Genomic DNA, 17,155 nt, shown 5'->3' with positions numbered 1-17,155 from the left:
CACTAATCGGGGGCTCTTGTTCTAATGGCTTACCTAGGAACTGTAGGAATTTATTCCATGTTCTGCCGTAGATATTAGTCGTCACCGATTTCCTTCTCTTAAGCAGGGTGGCCACCAACCCGGGGGAGAACCCTCTATCCATTAAAAGCGACCTTTCAAATTCCACGCCGTCAGATGGAATCCTTTGACCTGAGCGTGGAATATTGGGCCTTGAGCTAGTAGGTCCAGGATTTCTGGCAGAACCCATGGATCGGAGAGGGACATTCTTTGCAGTAGAGCAAACCAGGGCCTTTTTGGCCAAAATGGGGCTATTAGAATCACCCTGGCTTGATCGTTCCTGCTCTTCTTGACAACTGTTGGGATCAGAGCCACTGGGGGGGAAAGCATAAGCTAGCCTGAAGTTACACTGAATGTGTAATGAGTCCACTGCCCATGGATTTTCCCTCGGGTTTAGTGAGCAAAACCTTTGTTTGCCTGTTGTGCTTGTTGGCAAAGAGGTCTATCACTGGCTTCTCCTAAAGCAGCGTTATTTTTTGAAAAACGGACCGATTTAGAGCCTACTCTCCTTGCCTCAGAGTATTGTGGCTCAGGAAGTCGGCCTCTATGTTTTCTGCCCCTTTTATGTGTAAGGCTGTTAAGCAGTGTAGGTGTTGCTCCGTTCTGCCAAGAATGTCGTCTTCTGCCTTCATTAGGGAGTGTGATCTTGTCCCCCCTTGGTGGTTGATGTACGCCACCGTTACTTTGTTGTCCGACATGATGCGGACATTGCGACCCCCTGAGTAGTGGAATGAAGTGGCTCAGGGCTTTGCTCACTGCCCATAGTTCTCTCAGGTTGGAAGATGCCCCCCATTTCTTGAGGCGTCCAGGAACCCTGACCTACGTGACCCCTTAGGTGTGCCCCCCACCCCGAGGAGCTTACGTCTGTTAGAATCAAGTCTGTCGTCTGTTTGTCCCAAGGTATTCCTGAGGCCAAGTTTGTACTGTCCAGCCACCAGTTGAGAGAGTCTCTGGTCTCTAAGGAAAGCTCCAGCCTTCCTTCTAAACGCCCTCATAGCGATCTTTGTGCTGATAGTATCTCCCACTCGAGCTGACGGGTGTGAAATTGAGCCCACTTGACCGCCGGAACGTCAGGGTACCTAGTAGAGACATCGCATTCCTCAATGTCATATGTGGTTGGTTTCGGGCAGCCAAAGCCATGTTCTGTACCTTCTCTACTTTGGTATCCGGAAGCAGACACGCCTGCTGTTCTCAATCCAGGATAAATCCCAGGAAGGTCTGTTTTTTTTAGGGGTGGTAGTTTTGACTTTTTGAAATTTATTATCTAGTTCTTGTAATGTGTTGGTCACACGGTTCAACTGCGCCATGCAGTGGTTCTCTGAGCTGCTCACTATAAGGAAATCGTCCAGGTAGGGTACTATGACCGTATCGTGAATCCGGAGGAAGGCCGTTACCTCCGCTATGACTTTGGTGAAAACCCTTGGGGCTATAGATATGCCAAATGGAAGAGCTCTGAACAGGAAATGCCTCAGTATGCCTTGGATATAAAGAGCTACCCTCAAGTATTTTTGGTAATCTGGATGGATAGGGATGTGATAATACGCATCCTTTAAATCGACTACGGTCATAAAACAATCTTGATGTAGTAGCTTTATGGCCATAGCCACTGACTCCATCTTGAAAGTCTGATTCCTTATCCACCGATTGAGCCCTCTGAGGTTTATAATTGTCCTGAACGATTGATCCGGTTTCTTTATCAGAAAAAGGGGGGAATAGAACCCTCTTCCCTCCTGTGTGTCTGGGACTTCGTAAAGGACCTGTTTGTCTATCAGGTTCAGAATCTCTGCGTCCAAGGCCAACTGTTCTTTGGTCGCCTTTCTGATAGGGGTAACGACTAACACGCTTTTTGGCTGGTGGACAAAGGGGATTCTCAGGCCTTCTCTTAAGATGCCCAGGATCCAGGTATTGGAGGAGATCTTTTCCCAGGCCTGGAAATGAGTGCCAATCTCCCCCCCACTGGAATACTGGCGTCACTGTGGCGATTTTCTTTGAGGTGGAGGTGCCCCCACCAAACCTAAATCCCGACTCTTTCTTTTTTTTCCTTTTTTCATCCCATCTTCTCCTGTCGGCCGGAGGACGCCCCCTATTGAATCTTCCCCTCCGAAAGGGCTGTCTTCTCTGTTCTGTCGGGAACCTGGGGAAGCCTTTTTTCCTATCGCTTGCCTTCCCCTTCTTTTCCCCTTCTCCCATGACAGCACCACCCGAGAGAGAGAGAGTATTTGCCAATCAAGGACAGGAAACCTGCTGAATGAAAGGGCGGTACCTCTCCTCCGCATCAGTTTAGTTTCCTGTTCTTGTGGGAACATGTGAAGTGAGCTGTACTTGACTTACCCACGATCTGGAGAGTGTCCAGGACTGGATGCCTTTGGAAGGTTGAGGTAACACTGGCCAGGAGGTTGTCGTGACACCGTTCAGGCAGAGACCTCTTGGGGCAAAGTCTCTGGCCAACATGAGGACCCAGGACTGCGCGCGCAGGGGTTGCAGGAGCAACCCGGTGAAGTGCACCAGAACTCGCCTCTGAGTCTGCGCATGTGCGGGGTGCGCTGGTGGAATTCCGGGGCACCTTGACGACAAGTGCGCTGGAAGGCGAGGCCGCCTTGGTCTGTGTGGGGAAGATATCCGGCGCGTTACAATGACGTAGCGCGCCAGAAGCTACAGCAGCCATCCGGACCTGCGCGTGCTTGAGGCTCCCTGCACACAGCGCACTGGATTCAACGACCTGAAGTCTGAGGCCGGATGGAGGTGACCTTGGTCATTCCAGTATAAAAGGGATGTGCCCAGGTTTATGGTGGCATTTCTACGGCAGTCCTCAACGTGGATGTCCAGCTGGAGCCACCGCAGCACCTACCTCAGCAGTTATTACCGCATCGCCAAGGAAGCAGTAGTGGCAATCAAGCAAGCAAAATGACCAGCCTGAAGAGCAAGGCAGGTCACGAGCCCACGGGGAGAACTTTCTTCTTAACCCATCCAGCCTCTATCTCCTGTACCCTAGATTGATCAGCTAAATGGTGAGTGATCTATGTGAAAGTACACCATATTAAATGGGTCCCCCCTTTCTCTATATGTATTTTTGACTAGGGAAGGCCTCTGAAATGTATTTCCAAGCAGAACAATAAAGAGTGTGCTCTGTGCAGGGGAGGGTTACCACGTATTATAAAAGACTCTGTCATGATTGCATACAGCAGACCATCTTGGAGGAAACCCCCAGGGTTGCTATGAACCTAAAGGTCATAATTAGATCAGAAGTCTTGGAGTCCTTAAAACACCTAATGGGACATAGAGGAGGAAAAATTAGGACTGTAGTCATTGAAGTCTGAGAGTTCAGTAAAGCCCCCGTTACACACTGCGATATCGCTAGCAATATCGCTGTAAAGTCACCGATTTTGTGACGTTGCAGCGATATTGCTAGCGATATCGCTGCATGTGATACTTGCCTCCGACCGGCTCCCCCGCTGGTTATCGCTGATCGCGCGAGAAGCTGCTGGACCATTCCTCGTCGGTCACTTTCTGCGGCGCTTCCTGCTGTGACGACGAGCGAAGCGTGGAGCCGGGCGGGAGGACGCAGGATCGCCCCGTCTGACAGGTAAGTAGCGATCCCCGTCCCCAGCGATGTCGCTGGTGAGATCTGCCTGAGTGGCAGCTCACTAGCGACCACCTAGCGATGCACCAGCGATCCTGACCGCATCATATCGCTGGTCGGGATCGCTGGTGCATCGCTACGTGTAACGGTACCCTAACATTAAAGGATAGGGAGGATTCAGATTTGTCTGGCTTTTCCTCCTCTTCCTCCTCTGATGATAACAAGGGCATGGGTAGGCCTTGTTTTCCAGCAGAGAACAAGAACAGGCTGGTTAGAGCAATCATGTCATCTATGAGCATAGCTGATCCCAAGACCCCTAGAACAGTCCAGGACATTATGTTCGGGGGTTTGGAACAGAGGAAAAGGTGCTCCTTTCCGGTGAATGAAAAGATCAAGATGCTCATTAGTAAAGAATGGAGGAGACTGGAAAGGAAGGGTCCACTACCATCTTCGTCAAAGGGGAGATATTCGTATGACAAAGAAGCAGGCGCATGGGAGAAAACGCCTAATATTGATGTGGTAGCAAAATCAGCAAAGAAGTCTACATTGCCCTTTGAAGACCTAGGAGCTCTTAAAGACCCCCTGGACAAGGCAGAAGTTTTCTTGAAGCAGGCATGGGATTCATCAGCAGGGTTCTTAAAACTGGCAATAGCATCAACCTGCACTGCTAGGTCCATGATGGTGTGGCTGCAGCAGCTTGAGGACCAAATTAAGAACAACACCCCTAGGGAAAGATCTTGTCAAACTTTCCGATGATGCATGGAGCGGCTGCCTTCCCAGCTGACAACTCGGCAGATTGGGTCACGTTGGCAGCTAGGTCAGCAAATCTATCAAATGTGGCCCGCAGAGCTTTGTAGCTCGATAGCTGGCCAGGGGATGCCCAGTCCAAGGCCAGACTCTGTTCATTTCCGTGTGAAGGGAAATATCTTTTCGGCCATGCTTTGGATGATATCCTAGATAAAGCAGTGGACAAGAAAAAAGGATTCCCCAATGTATGTCTTCCACAAAGAACTCCCTGTTCCTGGGAATCCTCTAGTCCTACTGGGTAACAGATGTGATCGTGACGGATATAATCTCTGAATGGTGGGGAGCACATCTCAGTGATTGCATAGTCCAGGGTGTCTGGTCAGAGACAGATGTCGGCCACTCCTCAAACATGAAAGAGCTACTGGCGGTAAAAAGAGCAGTAGTAGAATTCTTTTCCCATCTAGAGGGGTGCCACATTCGAGTAATGTCAGACAACCGGACGACGGTTGCTTATATCAACCATCAGGGGGACAAAAGATCTCGGGCCCTAATGCTGCTATCACAGTCAATTCTCCAGTTCATGGAAAAACCTCAATTAAGGGTAACTGCACTGCATATAAGAGGAAAGGAGAATAAAGAAGCAGATTTTCTCAGCCGGAATACCCTGAAGCAATGGGAATTGGAAATGGTAATTGGAAATGGATCCGCTAGTTTTTCAGCAGATTGTAGATTGTTGGCAGCCAGAGAGGGACCGGTTTGCCAAAAACAAAACAAAACAGGAAAATAAAGATCTTCTGCCCTTTGAACCCAAGAGAAAGACCATATGTGGTGGATGCACTACAGATTCCTTGGGATTTCAGGCTGGCTTCCGCATTTCCCCCTCTTTGCTGTTGATTCCGGCAGTCCTGAGGAAGATTCAGGTGAAGAAAGCGATGGTCATCCTCATTGCTCCTTTTTGGCCCAATAGGCCATGTTCTCATGGATGAGGAGAATGTCTTTATTAGATCCCTTGATACTCCTGGATCCTAGGCCCAGTGTCTCATCCTGAGAGGTCAGGTCTGCATTTGAAGGCCTGGATTTTGAGAGGGCACTATGAATACAAAAAGGCTTCTCCCCAGCCTTAGTCTCTACCCTGCTGCAGAGTAGAAAGTCTGTAACGACTACAATATGTGTCAGGATATGGGCTAAATTCTTAGCTTGTTCTGGACTAACCGTGGGGGGGCAAGGTCCCGATTAAGGCTATATTGGAATTTCTTCAAAAGGGTCTGGAGATGGGTCTAGCCACTAGCACCCTTAAGGTGCTGGTGTCTGCTTTGGCAGAATAGAAGAGAATCCAGCTCAACGATGAAGTGAAAAAAATCAAATTCTTTATTCACTTGAGAGTTTCAAGAATAGAGGATAAAAGTATCAGCATAGATAGCAGCAAACAATGCGTTATCAACACGTTTCAGGTGTCGCAGCACCCTTAAGGCCCCTTTACATTTAGCGATGCACCAGCGATCCCGACCACGATACGACCCGGTCAGGATCGCTGGTGCATCGCTAAATGGTAGCTAGTGAGCTGCCACACAGGCAGATCTCACCAGCGATGTAGCGATGCTTGGCGGTCGTACTTACCTTTCAGACGAAGCGATGACCGCCGTCTTCCGCCTGCGTCCATAGCTCGATCGTCGGCGCCAGCAGGAAGCCAACGACGAGAAATGGACGTGGACGATCTCGCGCGATCAGCGATAGCCAGCGGGGGAGCCTGTCGGAGGTAAATATCACATGTAGCGATATCGCTGCTGCGTCACAAAATCGGTGACGCTTTAGCGATATCGCTATGTGTAAAGCCCCCTTAAGTCATGAGTTTTGGCATCTCTATATAATTATAACCTAGCAGTGGATAGATGGAAAGTTAGGTCCATTAAAGGGAATCTGTCACCCTATTTTTCGCCTATCAGCTGCTGGCACCGACATCAGGGGCTTATTTACAGCATTCTGTAATGCTGTAGATAAGCCCCTGATGTAACCTGAAAGATAAGAAAAATGAGTTAGATTATACTCACCCAGAGGCGGTCCCGGTCCGGTTTTGGTCCGATGGGTGTTGTGGTCCGGTCCGGCGCCTCCCATCTTCTAACGGTGATGTCGTGTTCTTTGCTGCCTGTCGCAGCTCCTGCGCAGGCGCACTGCTCTGCCCTGTTGAGGGCAGAGCAGAATACTGAAGTGCGCAGACGCCGTACCTCTCACGGTGACAGATTCCCTTTAAAGCAGAGGTCTCAAACTGCATTCCTCAAGGGCCGGAAACAGGTCATGTTTTCAGGATTTCCTTGTATTGCACAGGGAATTATCTGTGCAGGTGATTAAAAATCTCCCTTTGAGCCCTTGAATGAGTTATCGGCTAGAGCCGAACACTAAAAATTGTGATATTAGTGGCCTAACATCTGCCTTCAGGATCACCGATTTACAAGAAAACAGAAAAGTTTTAGTCAATGGTTATGGCATCATGTCAAAACAAACCAAACTACGATTGTTTTAGTAAAAATTTCCAGGACAAAATATGGACATATAAATCGGGTTCAGTACAAATAAGACAAAATCCTAGAAAAAAAAAAATGTACACGTGAACTAAAAGGGTGAGTGCACACGTTGCGGATTCACCTGCGGATTTTTCCGTGCGGATTTGCAGGAAAAACCGCAGGTAAAGTGACCTGCGGTTTTCCTGCGGATTTGCCAGCGGGTTTCCCCTGCGGATTGACACCTGGACAATGGAACAGGTGGCAAACCACTGCGGAATCCGCAGAAAGAATTGACATGCTGTGGATTTAAAACCGCAGCAAATCCGCACGGAAAAATCCACAGCATGTGCACTGCAGATTTGAAATCCCATTGGCTAACATTGTACTGTACAATGTCTGCGGAACTGCTGCGGATCCGTAGGGTCAAATCTGCTGCGGATACGCAGCAGAATCCGCAGCGTGTGCACATACCCAAAAGGTACAAAATGTATTGATTTAAGAATAAACACAGATGACAGATAAGGTTTAAAAAGTGGGAAACCACAAATGGCACCACAACCCACTGTATAACAAATAGAAGCTGCACAAAATAGGTTATATATTGTAAATCACTTTTCAAGGTAATATATACGAAACAGAGACCATCATGAAGTCATGATATTCCCAAAAGAAAGTACAAAAAAATCTACAAAACAAATGATCAATAAAGTACAAACACTGCCTCCTGTGGGTGATGGTGCCAAGCCCAATGCATGTTTCAGCTACTGCCTTCTTCTGGGGGTCAAGAAGAAGGCAGAAGCCGAAACGTCATCTGTATTTTTAATAATTTTGGACCTTTTATCTTTTTGGTTCATGGTTAGGGTCAGTGATTTACAGACTCAATCTGTTAATCACCCGGTTATGCAGGTTTCGGATAATAGGGTTATTCTGAGGCTAAACCCAGCTTATTTTCTGAAGGTAGCCTCAAAGTTTCATAGAAGCCAGGAGATAGTTCTCACCTCCTTTTTTTAGTGACCTGAAGAATGCGGAAGAACGCAGGCTTTACACATTAGATGTTAGGAGAGTTTAGTTACAATACTTAGGCATTTCAAGACAGTGGAGGAATATGGAGTCCTTATTCGTGTTATTTCAGGGAATTAGGAAAGGTCTTGAGGGAATGAGGGGTACTATAGCTAGATGGATTAGGGACGCCATTAGCTTAGCGTACACCTCTATTAATATACCGATTCCTGAGAACCTGAAGGCCCATTCCACCAGAGCCATGGCAACCTCCTTGGCTGAGGAGGCGGAGGTGTCTATGGACAGAATATGTAAGGCAGCAGCATGGTCTTCCCATTCAACCTTCTATAAACACTACCATCTTAAGCTGTCTTCCTCTGATGACCTGTCCTTTGGGAGAAAGGTGATCCCTCCATAGGGTGTTTTTGATCTGTATAAGTCTCTCAGGTGGTGCTGTCATGGGAGAAGGGGAAAAAAATCTTAGTTACTTAACGGTAACTGGATTTTACAGAGCCCATGACAGTACTCTTAGATTCTCTCCCTGTTTTATCACTAGTGCTGTGCACTTTAAGGGTGTTTAAGAAAGAATGTTTATTGATGATGGTTATGTTACTCTCTGGAGGTCCTGTCATGCTCTGAAACCCAAACTGATGCGGAGGAGATGTAGCGCCCTTTTTTATTTAGTAGGTTTCCTGTCCTTGATGGGCGGATACCCTCTCGCTCAGGTAGTGCTGTCATGGGCTCTGTTAAATCCCGTTACCGGTTAGTAACGGAGATTTTTCTGTTTGTTGATGATTAATGCTTACACCCAATGACAACCCAAGAGCCATTATCTCAGTAAATGAGAATACTTTATAGCACCAGCTTGAAAAATGATTCTGAAATCCAAAATGTTGGCCTACTGACATGTATGTTCAGTAAATGCAGTCAATACTTGATTGGGGCTCCTTTTGTATCAATTACTGCATCAATGCGGCATGGCATGGAGGCGATCAGCCTGTGGCACTGCTGAGGTGTTATGGAAGCCCAGGTTGCTTTGATAGCAGCCTTCAGCTCATCTGCATTGTTGGGTTGTGTCTCTCATCTTCCTTTTGACAATAACCCATAGATTCTCTATGGGGTTAAGGGCAGGCGAGTTTGCTGTTGTTTTTAAGGTATTGGTACTTTTGGCAGTGTGGACAGGTGCCAAGTTTTGCTGGAGAATGAAATTTTGTCAGCAGAAGGAAGCATGAGGTGATCTAATATTTCCTGGTAGATGGCTGCGCTGACTTTGGTCTTGATAAAACACAGTAGACCTACACCACACTAGACCTCAAGCAGCTTGGATTGTGTTCCTCTCCACTCTTCCTCCAGACTCTGGAACCTTGATTTCCAAATGAAATGCAAAATTTACTTTCATCTGAAAACAACACCTTGGACCACTGAGCAACAGTCCAGTTCTTTTTCTCCTTGGCCCAGGTAAGAGGCTTCTGGCATTCTGTTGGTCATGGTTGGCTTTACACAAGGCATGCGACACTTGTAGCCCATGTCCTGGATACGTCTGTGTGTAGTGGCTCTTGAAGCAATGACTCCAGCAGCAGTCTACTCCCTGTGAATCTCCCCCAAATTTTTGGCCTTTTCTTAACAATCCTTTCAAGGCTGCGGTTATCCCGGTTGCTTGTGCACCTTTTTCTACCACACTTTTTTTCCTTCCACTCAACTTTCCATTAATATGCTTGGATACAGCACCCTGTGAACAGCCAGCTTCTTTAGCAATGGCCTCTTGTGGCTTACCCTCTTTGTGGAGTGTGTCAATGACTGCCTTCTGGACATCTGTCAAGTCAGCAGTCTTCCCCATGATTGTGGAGCCTACTGAAACAGACTAATGGACCTTTTTAAATGCTTAGGAAGTCTTTGCAGGTGTTTTTATTTTTTTTAATTTTTTTTTTTTTAATTATTCTAATTTACTGAGATAATGACTTTTGGGTTTTCATTGGCTGTAAGCCATAATCCTCAACATTAACAAAAATAAACACTTGAAAAGGATCACTCTGTTTGTAATGACTCTATATAATATGAGTTTATTTTTTTGTATTGAATAAATGAAATTAACTTTTTAATGATATTCTAATTTTGTGAGCAGCACCTGTACATGTTTCCTTTTTTTCTCTTCTTTATAAACTTTTGTCTTGTCCACAAAATCTTTGTCCATGTGCCATTACAGGAACATGAAAATGCTGAAATAAAATATATTAATGCTGCAAAATCTATTAAGAAAAGGGTGTCCCAGCAGCCGTGTCCTTTTCCTTCTCCCTGTCCTGTTTGTGCCTTTTAGACAATTGTCTGCAGCAGGAGCCTCTGCTCTGTTTTTAGTATGAAAAAAGACAAAACTGGAGCAAAATGTAATCTCCAAATGTAGGGATTGGACATTCAGATTCAGGAAAAGTAAATATTCCTCCCTTTTTTTGGCTTTATGTACTTGATAGACTGAAATTCCTCAATCAGCGCCTCCATCGATGAGCTGAAATGGAGAAGGGCTGCCACAACAGCGCCTCTCTGTCTCTGGAGGACCTTGCACATCCATGCATTACTCGCACAGCCCTTTCAATTCATTGGGTGTTGTGCAATGCTTCAGTGTCCCTGGTGGTGGCGCTGCAGAGAAATTTAGACACTCTCTTAGATTCCTGCATAGAATTATATTTGAGGCAGGGGCCTTTTCATCACGGCACAGTGTGAAATAATCTCTCCGAAATAGAGTCCTATCTGTGCCCAGAACCTTTTGTGAACTAATGACAAAGGCAGTTTGTGATGGAGAGAGACCGCGTTGTGTGCTGCTAACCCGGACGAGACCCTTAGATGAGGGGGAAATGCACAGTGGAGGGATAATTGAGTGGAAATAACATACACACGTGGTACCTTTTATTACAGGGTATCTGTATAGCTCACAGCAGTTGGAATTTATATTTTCCTTACAATTTTTTTTTTTTGATGGGGGAGGGGGTGGCCATACTGTTCGCTGTATGAGTACATTTACAACGGGTTCTGATAAAGTGTTTTTTTTTTTTTATGCTTATTAATGTTACTGTATCTTTTTAAAGAGTTAATACACTCTTTTGTTGCAGCAAATTTTACATTTTTATTTGTTATAAGGTCTCAGAGACAGAAGGCAAATCATAGGATTTCTGGAGGACTCTTCCCCTCCCCAGCAGATAACTGTATTCTATGAGGGGATTAAATGGGTGCTCATTTCTTCCATAGCGCCCCCCCAGCCCATGCAAGTGCATAGGTGTATTGAGTCCTCCTGAAGGAGAAATCCATTTTTTTTTTGGCTCCAGATTATTATAGAAATTTAAAGTTCTGATCATAAACAATTATTAAATTTTTTAAAGATATTTGTATTTTTTTACTTTTAAGTTGGGGGTAATGTTTTTTCTTTTGTTTGACATTTTCAATTAGATTTGATATCTGGGTAGGGATAATATTTTAATTACTGAACCCGGACACGTGCACCATCTAACTCAACGAAGCCGAAAGCACTTGAGAAACATCTGTCCCTGTTTTTTGTCTGGGCGATGCTTTCAGAACCCAGTGATTTGGTGATCTGTGTGACCGATGTTGAACAACGGCGTTTTATCTAGGCCATCTCCCAGTGGCTAATTTCAAGGAAATCGATTTGTATGATTTGTTCTTTGTGTCGGTGTATGTGGTTAATTGTACAAAAAAGTGCGCTCGCTCTGGGCTGCTATTGATCGGGGATGTGGGAAAATCATTAGGACTCTGGTTAATTAGTCTGGTTACAATCTGAAGCTCTTAATTAACTCAGCAAAGACACAAACCTGTGTATTTTGTATTAGGTTTTTTATTTTTTTTGTAGTTCTTATCTATATATTTCATATTAAACCTACGTCTTCTACACGCACTGCACTTTACGTGTGAAATTTAAAAAAGTGTGTATAAATGTGTGTATAAATATCCGTGTGTCCAAAAATAAGACACGGTCAGCACGCACGCACGCACGTGCTACACATGCATTGGGTATGGAACGTATTCAGACCCTTTTAAATTTCACTCTTTGTTTCATTGCAGCCATTTGGTAAATTTAAAGTTCATTTTTTTCCCATTATTGTACACTCTGCACCCCATCTTGACTGAAAAAAAAATACTGAAATATCACATGGTCATAAGAATTCAGACCCTTTGCTCAGTATTGAGTAAGAAGCATCATTTTGAGCTAGTACAGCCATGAATGAGTTTTTTGGGAATGATGCAACAAGTTTTTGACACCTGGATTTGGGGATCCTCTGCCATTCTTCCTTGCAGATCCTTTCCACATGCGTAAGGTTGAATGGTGAATGTTGGTGGACAGCCATTTTCAGTTCTCTCCAGAGATGCTCAATTGGGTTTAGGTCAGGGCTCTGGCTGGGCCAGTCAAGAATGGTCACAGAGTTGTTCTGAAGCCACTCCTTTGTTATTTTAGCTGTGTGCCTAGGGGCATTGTCTTGTTTGAATGTGAACCTTCGGCCAAGTCTGAGGTCCAGAGCACTCTGGAAGAGGTTTTCATCCAGGATATCTCTGCCATTGAAGGAAACATGGTTGCGGCCAAGTACAACCAGTCGTCCTGGCCCTGCAGCTGAAAAACACCCCCATAGCATGATGCTGCCACCACCACCATTTTGGGATTGTATTGCGCAAGTGATTAGCAGTGCCTGGTTTTCTCCACACATACCGCTTAGCATTATTACCAAAAGGGTCTATCTTTGTCTCATCAGACCAGAGAATCTTATTTCTCATAGTCTGGGAGTCCTTCATGTGTTTAGCAAATTCTCTGCTCCCTTTCATATGGCTTGCACTGAGGAGAGTCTTCCATTGGGCCACTCTGCCATAAAGGCCCGAATGGTGGAGGGCTGTAGTGATAGTTGACTTTGTGGAACTTTCTCCCATCTCCCTCCTGCACCTGTGGAGCTCAGCCACAGTGATCTTGGGGATCTTTACCTCTCACCAAGGCTCTTCTCCCACGATTGTTCAGTTTGGCTGGATGGCCAGGTGTAGGAAGACTTCTGGTGGTCCCAAACTATTTCATTTAATGATTATGGAGGTCACTCTGCTCTTAGGAACCTTGAGTACTGCAGAAATTCTTTTGTAACCTTGGCCAGATCTGTGCCTTGCCACAATTCTACCTCTGAGCTCCTTGGCCAGTTCCTTTTGACCTCATGATTCTCATTTGGTCTGAAATGCACTGGTGACTCTTTATCAATATCGCTAGCGATCTCGCTATGTGTGAAGGCCCTTTATATAGACAGGTGTGTGCTCAAGTTTTTTCATTTTAATTGAACACAGCTGGACTCCAATGGAGGAGTAGAGCCATCTCAAGGAGGATCACAAGGAAATGGACAGCATGTAACTTAAATACGAGTGTTTGAGCAAAGGGTCTGAATAATTATGACCATGTGATATTTCTGTTTTTCTTTTTTAATAAATTTGCAAAAAATGTCTACATTTGTTTTTTTTCAGTCTGGATGGGATGCAGAGTGTACATTAATGAGAAAAAATGAACTTTTTTGAATTTACCAAATAGCTGCAATGAAAGAGTGAAAAATTTAAAGGGGTCTGATTACTTTCCGTATCCATTGTACGTACATATATTCATACATACATTCATAATGCATACCGTATTTTTCGGACTATAAGATGTACCGGACCATAAAATGCCCCTAGGTTTTAGAGGAGGAAATTGGGGGGGGGGGGAAAAAAAGTGAAGCAAAAAATGTGGTCAATTCTGTACTCAATATCCCCTATCCTGGTATATATGGTCCCCCTCATCCCCATTCTGATATGCATGGCCCCCTCATCCCTATCCTGCAGGAATGACCACCCTCATCCCTATCCTGGTATGAAGGACTCCCATCTCATCCTAGTATGCATGGTCACATCCCTATCCTGGTATGCAGGGTCCCATCCCGTTCCTGGCATGCATGACCCCCATCCTTATAATTGGCCCCCGTCCTGGTAAGCATGGCCCCATCAGAAAACATTTAAAAAAAAACATTACACTTACCTTCCCGACGCTCCCATGCAGCGTCCTACTCCGTTGGAAGCAGCTGCTTTATGCTTGTAAGCAGCACATGGCAGGGACGTCATGTGCTTATCACAAGCAGAGCACAGCTGCCGGAATACTCACTGCTCTACACGCTGGGACTGTTGGCGCAGAGAGCAGTGAGTATTCATTGCTCTTCCGTAGCACGCATTGTCAGATGGAGCTTTCCTGCAGCTGCTGGCGATCATGTGTGCCACTACTTAAGAGAAATGAATACTCACCTCTCTGGGTGTGGAGGGAGGTGAATATTCATTTCTCTTTAAGTAGCGGCACACGTGACTGCCGGCAGCTGCAGGAAGGCTCTGGCTGATACTGTGTGCGCTACTGAATATTCACTGCTCTCTGCTCAAACAGTCCCAGTGTGTAGAGCAGTGAGTATTCTGGCAGCTGCCCTTCAGCTTTCAAGCAGCGCATGACGTCCCTTTCATGCGCTGCTTGCATGCATTAAACAGCTGCTGGCATCAGAACAAGAAGCTGCGCGGGAGCTCTGGGAAGTTTAAGCGTAATGTTTTTTTTGTTTGTTTTCTGATGAGGCCATGCATACCAGGACCGGGGTTGGGGGCCAATCATACTAAGACACTATTAAAGAGAAATTAATATTCATTGCCCTCCATGCCCTTGGATGTGGAATGCAGTGATTGCTCATTTCTCTTTAGCAGCGGGCACAGGAGATAGCCACAGCTGCCGGCTCCAGCCTCCTGTGATCCGCTGTTCCGCCGATGCCGCTCCCCCACCGCAGCCAGAGCTTGTACATCTGGACTATAAGATGCACCTCCCATTTTCCTCCACATTTTTGGAGGAAAAAAGTGCGTTTTATAGTCCAAAAAATACGGTACATACATTTACACTATGTAAAAAGACACACATGCAGGTTTTTTCAATATTTGACATGAAATCAGAATAAACCTCTCCCATTTTAGGTCAATTAGGATTACCAAAATTATTAATATTTGCCAAATGCCAGAATAATGAGAGAGAATGTTTTAAGACATTTTATTACTAACTGCAAAGTTAAGTTGCCATACACTAAGATTTACTATGCCTTTAAACAATTCTGGACTGCCCATATGATGGTGTCATGTGTTTGGAAACTTCTGATATGTTTTTTGGCAACATCTGAGACACACCTGAGGATGTATTTTAATGCACACGTGAAACTAACTTGTTTATGTGGCATCATGGGAAAGGCTCAAGAAATCGGCCAAGAAGGAAAGAGATGCTCAGGAAGGAGACGGGTTCTGTGTCCCAGAGATGAATGTGCTTTGATCCGACATGTGCATATCAACCCAAGGACAAAAGCAAAAGACCTTCTGAAGATGATGGCGGAAGCTGGTAAGATTGTGTCAATATCCACAGTGAAACGAGTACTGTATCAACATGGGCTGAAAGGTAACTTGGCCAGAAAGAATCCATTACTCCAAAAGAAACAATCTAGATTAATCTTTGCAACTGCAGACAGGAACAAAGACATTAATTTTTGGAGACATGTCCTGTGGTCTGACGAGACTAAAATTTAACTTTTTGGGTATAATGACCATTGTTACGTTTGAAGGAAAAAGAGAGAAGCTTGGAAGCCTAAGAACACCATCCCAACTGTGAAACATGGGGGTGGCAGCATGATGTTGTGGGGTGTTTTTGCCGCAGAAGGGACTGGTGCACTTCACAAAATAAATGGCATCATGAGAAAAAAAAGACAGTGGCAATACTGAAGCAACATCTCAAGACATTCACCAAGAAGTTAAAGCTTAGGTGTAAATGGTCTTCCAAATCGACAACGACCCGAAGCATACTGCCAAAATGGTAACACAGTGGCTTAAGAATAACAAAGTCAATGTTTTGGAGTGGCCACCACAAAGCCCTCATCTCAATCCTATTGAAAATTTATGGGCAAAGCTGAAAAGGCCACTGCGAGCAAGACTACCTACAAATCTGGATCAGGTACACCAGTTTTGTCAGGAGGAATGGGTCCAAATTCCGGCCAACCATTGATGAGCTTGAGGAAGATGTGGGGATTTGCTCTTGTAGGCAGTGGCAGGGCCGCAGTAATGAGGCAACACACAGGCTTAGAGTCCAACTTCAGTGGTTTATTGTCACTTTAAACAGCAGGTTAACAGAAAGTAAAAAAAAAACACAAATATACTCCAGCTTCGAGAACCACTGGTCCCAAACTCACCCTTGCACAGGACAGGCTTAACTAAGCAGCTGCCAGGTCAGTGGCGTCCGCCAGGTGCCATTCCGAGGGTTGTTTTGAGTCTTGCTGCTAAAGCTTTGCAGCACGGGTAGTCCAACAAAACAAATTCAGGCGAACTCCCGCCAAGTTTCTCATATCTTCCACACACACTCACCATGTGCCAAATGCCAACCTCCATTACATAGCCCATAACCCTACCCACAGGTGAGGTACACATCACATGGGCTGAGCATGTGACCGTGACATCATTGCCAAACTTTATCCTCCCATCCAGCACTACACTCTTTGCTGTACCACAAAGGATATCCCAAACGTCTGACCCAAGTCATTCAGTTTAAGGGCAATGGTACCAAATACTAATACACATGCTTTATGCATCCATTAGCCCTCTGTGTCTGTACTGTTACACACTTAACATTATGGCTGGTCCATACGATCATGGCACCTGTTACCACCCACTTTTCGTGTCTCCCTTTTTTTCCTCATAGACTGTAAGCTTGCGAGCAGGGCCCTCATTCCTCTTGGTATTTGTTATTATCTATGTGATTATTGTTATGCTGTAATGTCTATTGTCTGTACAAATCCCCTCTGAAATGTAAAGTGCTGCGGAATATGTCGGCGCTATAGAAATAAAATTTATTATTATTATTACTAATGAATGTAAAGTTTTTACTTTTGCAGTAAGTAATAAAAGTGAACAGCTAACATAAGAAAAAATTCAACAAAAACTTGCATATGAAAGGCAGACTCACCAAGCCCTGACTGATGCCCTAGCAGGATGCAGCAGACCTCCATTGATAAAGGCTAATGGCAGCACAGGTGCAACCCACTGATGAAGACAGCCAGTAACCAAAGGAAAAAGAGGAGCTGGCTGCCTAGTGGGAAAAGTGCACACAGATAAGGCTTGCATTGGACATCAGTCACACTGTACCCCATTTTTTTTTATCTTTTTGCACTTTTTATCATTTTTGCAGGATGCAGCCAGGCCTCTTCATGTTGGCTTGGTTTTT

General features: G+C 45.2%; 1 protein-coding gene across 2 annotated transcripts in view; it reads left to right on the top strand.

The window, feature by feature from the left end:
- FANCM (FA complementation group M) overlaps nucleotides 1–17,155 on the top strand; it is a 113,856-nt gene that overhangs the window by 66,580 nt on the left and 30,121 nt on the right. The window lies entirely within an intron of this gene.

The sequence above is a fragment of the Dendrobates tinctorius genome, unplaced genomic scaffold, assembly GCF_039654945.1.
Source record: "Dendrobates tinctorius isolate UK_male_01 unplaced genomic scaffold, ASM3965494v1 ptg000057l, whole genome shotgun sequence".
NCBI classification, from domain to species: domain Eukaryota; kingdom Metazoa; phylum Chordata; class Amphibia; order Anura; family Dendrobatidae; genus Dendrobates; species Dendrobates tinctorius.
The sequence above is the reverse complement of the archived record's forward strand: the minus strand, read 5'-3'. Positions and strand labels throughout refer to the sequence as shown.